Source organism: Mus pahari, chromosome 21 (assembly GCF_900095145.1).
Source record: "Mus pahari chromosome 21, PAHARI_EIJ_v1.1, whole genome shotgun sequence".
In the NCBI taxonomy this organism is placed as follows: domain Eukaryota; kingdom Metazoa; phylum Chordata; class Mammalia; order Rodentia; family Muridae; genus Mus; species Mus pahari.
The window spans coordinates 32113728-32117781 of NC_034610.1; the positions used below are offsets into that span (position 1 = coordinate 32113728).

General features: G+C 41.5%; 1 protein-coding gene across 1 annotated transcript in view; it reads left to right on the forward strand.

The window, feature by feature from the left end:
- Katna1 (katanin catalytic subunit A1) overlaps window positions 1-4054 on the forward strand; it is a 36648-nt gene that overhangs the window by 850 nt on the left and 31744 nt on the right. The window lies entirely within an intron of this gene.

Genomic DNA, 4054 nt, shown 5'->3' on the forward strand with positions numbered 1-4054 from the left:
CACAGAGATGGCACCACCCACAAGGGGACCTCCCCGCTTGATCACTAATTGAGAAAATGCCTTACAGCTGGATCTCATGGAGGCATTTCCCCCACTGAAGCTCCTTTCTCTGTGATAACTCCAGCTGTGTCAAGTTGTCAATAAACCCTTTCCTCCCCAACTTGCTTCTTGGTCATGATGTTTGTGCAGGAATAGAAACTCTGACTAAGACAGATGCCCCCCCCTTTTTTTCTTTTTTCTTTTCTTTTTTTCTTTTCTTTTTTTTTGTTTTTCGAGACAGAATTTCTCTGTGTAACCCTAGCTGTCCTAGAACTCACTCTGTAGACCAGGCTGTCCTCGAACTCAGAAATCCGCCTGCCTCTGCCTCCCAAGTGCTGGGATTAAAGGTGTGCACCACCACTGCCCGACTGATGCTGGTTTTCCTTGATGGTACAGGTGTACAAGACAGTACAGGCAGAGGCAAGAGGATCAGACTCGTGAGTTACTGACAGGGGTTGTTGGTACTGGGAAGCACACTAGGGTTCTCTATGTAAGAGCAGAAGCACCTTACCCACCAAGCAGTCTCTCCAGCTCCCTTTTGTTTTGTTTTGAAGAATCATTTCTTTTTGTTTATGAATACTTGTTGCATGTATGAATGTATGTATGTATGTGCACTGTGTATGTGCCTGAGGAGGCCAGAAGTGGGCATTGACTCCTCTGGAACTGCAGCTGTGAGAACTGGGACCCGAACCTACACCCTCAGCACAGGAACTGGAGAGTTGCCTTGATATTTCGAAGCAGTCGGTTCTCTCCTTCCATCTTACAGGTCATGTTGTTGTTACCCTGGGTGTCAAGCACCTTTCACCTGCTGAGCCATCTTGCCAGTCTCAGGGCAGCCCTTATGTGTTTTTAATTTTCCTTTTTTCCAGGAGATGCATTTAATAGACTGATTGTTTAACTTTAATTTTGTTATTTTTGTTTTACTTTTTTAGTACTGTGGATCAAACCACAGACCTTGCACATGCTAAACTGTCACTCACACACTTGAGTTACATCCCCCACCTATGCAGGTAAATATTCAAAGATTTTTAGCCTTCCAGCATTGGAATCGAGGGTGTGCGTGTGTGCATGTAAATAAAATCTGCAAAGAAGTCTGTATCTGATTTTGAAACTGAAACTAAAATTCTGATAAATATTAAGGATCAGAGGATCTTGTTGAATTTACTGTATTGAATAAAGCTGATATTTTCAGATTATGCTTTAGAAACATTCTGGCTAATTGTGCTCTCCCATTAAAATAAGGCAATAAATAAATTAAAATAAAACCTACCATATCCTTTCCACAAAACTTAAAAAGGAATTTCACAGTCTAATTTCTTTTTGTCTTTATCATAATTCCATAATTGCTACATAGTCACTACTATTTTCTTTTTTTTTAAATTTTTTTCCATTTTCTTTTAAATATCTTTTACTCTTTGAAAACTTATTTACACCATGTATGTTGATTGTATCCCTTCAACACTACCTCCAGCACCCCCCAAGTGTTTACATCTCCCCAACTTCAGATCCTATGTTTTATTAATAAACCCTCATTGTTATTAATAAGCCTTTGAGACCAGTTAGTGTTGTCTGTGTGCACGTGGGTGGCCAGTCGGCCAGCATCCGTGGCCTCATAGGACAGTGACTGTTCTTGTCAGCCATTGACTGCCAATAACTAACTCCTCGTATTCTAGAGGTAAATTTCCTGAAGTTACTTGTTTGTCTCTAGTACATTTGAGGGGTGCTTTGCCAGAATGAGTTCAACTCCTGAAACCAGGAGAGTCTACTCCACACAGTTAGTTGTCCTCTGACCTCTGCATATGCACTGTGCCACACACCTTTTGCTTTCCCTTAGAAAGAGAGTCTATTGCTAGTATTTACTCCTTGTGTATATATTTGAAACAGGCTGTCATATAGTCCAGGCTGGCTCTGCAGCCGAGGATGGCCTCTGCCCTCACTACCTCAGCTGCTCAGCTCCTTCTTTCTTTTTATCTTCAAAGCGATTCTTTTAAAACACAGTGCTGGGCTGGAGAGATGGCTCAGCGGTTAAGAGCATTGACTGCTTTTCTGAAGGTCCTGAGTTCAAATCCCAGCAACCACATGGTGGCTCACAACCATCCATAATGAGATCTGACACCTTTTTCTGGATTGTCTGAAGACAGCTACAGTGTACTTACAAATATTAAATAAATAAATCTTTAAAAACAAAAAACACGGTGCTCTGTAAATGGTTCTTGAATGATTGACCTGATTGACCTGTGCATGTTAGAGTAAAAATGGCAGTTCTCAGTGGAGTCTGGCCTTACATACCTTTGGAAACTAGACAGCTATGATGTCCTATGCAGATGTGGACCAGCTATGGCGTCCTATGTTGATGTGGACCAGGGAGGGCCTCACGCTGGTGGTTAGATCTCAGTGCTTGCAATTGCCGCCTCTGGAGCTCTTTAGTTACTGGTTTTTCCAGTTGTACATGGGTGTATGTGTGTGGGGGTATTTTGTCCCTTTGTAGAGGAACTTTACTTGGGCAGATATTAAGATTGCTTGATACAGCTTGTAATTAAATTTCTGCTTAAATTAAAATTTCCTGCTGTAGCTTGTTGGCCACAATTATACTCGTCTTGTAAACAGAGTGTTGGGTAGTGTAAAGGAAGGCTTCAGTAAGATGAAGCAGCAGATTGTCTTTCTAAGAGCTAAGATTCTCAATCTTGAGGCAACTGGGTTCTTTTTTTGGGGGGGGAGTGGTGTTTAACCTTGAGCCAGTGGGTACCGTTTATAACTAATAGTAGTTAAAATCTTGTCTATTAGCCTTTTCCCCTTTATAGACACTTCTCAAATTCTGCCAGATACTATGCTAGATAAACCCAGTTTCTGGCAGAATTTGAGAAGTGTCTATAAAGGGGAGACAGAAGTCTATAAAAGGCAGAAGTGGAATTTGAGCAATGATAAGGGAAATTGAAGAATGTCAAAAATACAGATGTTAATATTCTGGCTTAGATACTGTTGGAGTAATAGAAAAATGATGATTTTTAATCTAACTTTTAGTGAAATAAGAGTGCTTTGACAGTATATCCATAAACACTTTGGGTTTGGTTTTGTTTTGATTTGTTTTTTTGATAGCTAAGGACTGGGCATGCCATCTGTTAATGTAGCTGTGGATTGATGTTGCATTATTTGTTTGATAGGAAAATATCAAGCTAGGCATGAAAGCTCACATCTGTAATCCTGTCATCTGGGAGGCTAAGCAAGAGAGCCACTATGGTTCTATGCCAACCAGAGCTAATATGAAATCTTTCCACTTTCCTCTCTGAAGAAAAGAAACGGATTTGGCTCGAAAGGAATTTTATCTGACTAGAAAGAGAAATTCAAAACAGTATACCATTGAAGAAGGCTAGGAACAACTTCTTTGGGCTTTGAGCCCTGACCATGACCATCAAAAAAAAAAAAAAAGTCAAAGAGACGTGCTGCCTGGGCCATACAGATCCACTGTACATTTCCTGAGCTGGCCAGAGCTGGGAAGGTCCCTCTCTTTCAGTGCTGCTGCCCAGAGTAGGCATTGCTATAGAGCAAAGATAGAAAGTTTCAAGACAGAAGTAATCACACAATAATCAGATGGGTCTGGAGAGATGGCTCAGTCTTCCAGAGGACCAAGGTTTAATTTCCAGCTCCCCTGTAGCTGCTTACAAGCATCTGCAATTTCAGTGTCGGAATCTGATGCGTCCCTCTGCCCTCTGTGGGCACTGTATGCACTAGGTGTTCAGATATTCAGGCAGAACACCCTAGTACATAAAATAAAATCTCAACAAAAGAATCAAACTTGTCAGTCCCAGCTTGGTGGGATGTGAGAGTTTTGGGGATCAGAAGCTAGACCCAGAAAGAGGATTTGTAGTTAAGGCAGCTCTCGAGGGTATTTTGAGATCTGTGTGCCAACCATGGTCCTGGGTGCTAAGGGTACAGTGATCAACAAATGAAAGCTGTAGGCTCTGCTCTTCTGGAGCTTTAACTGAGGTGCAACATCTGTGGTCACATCTTCTGGCAC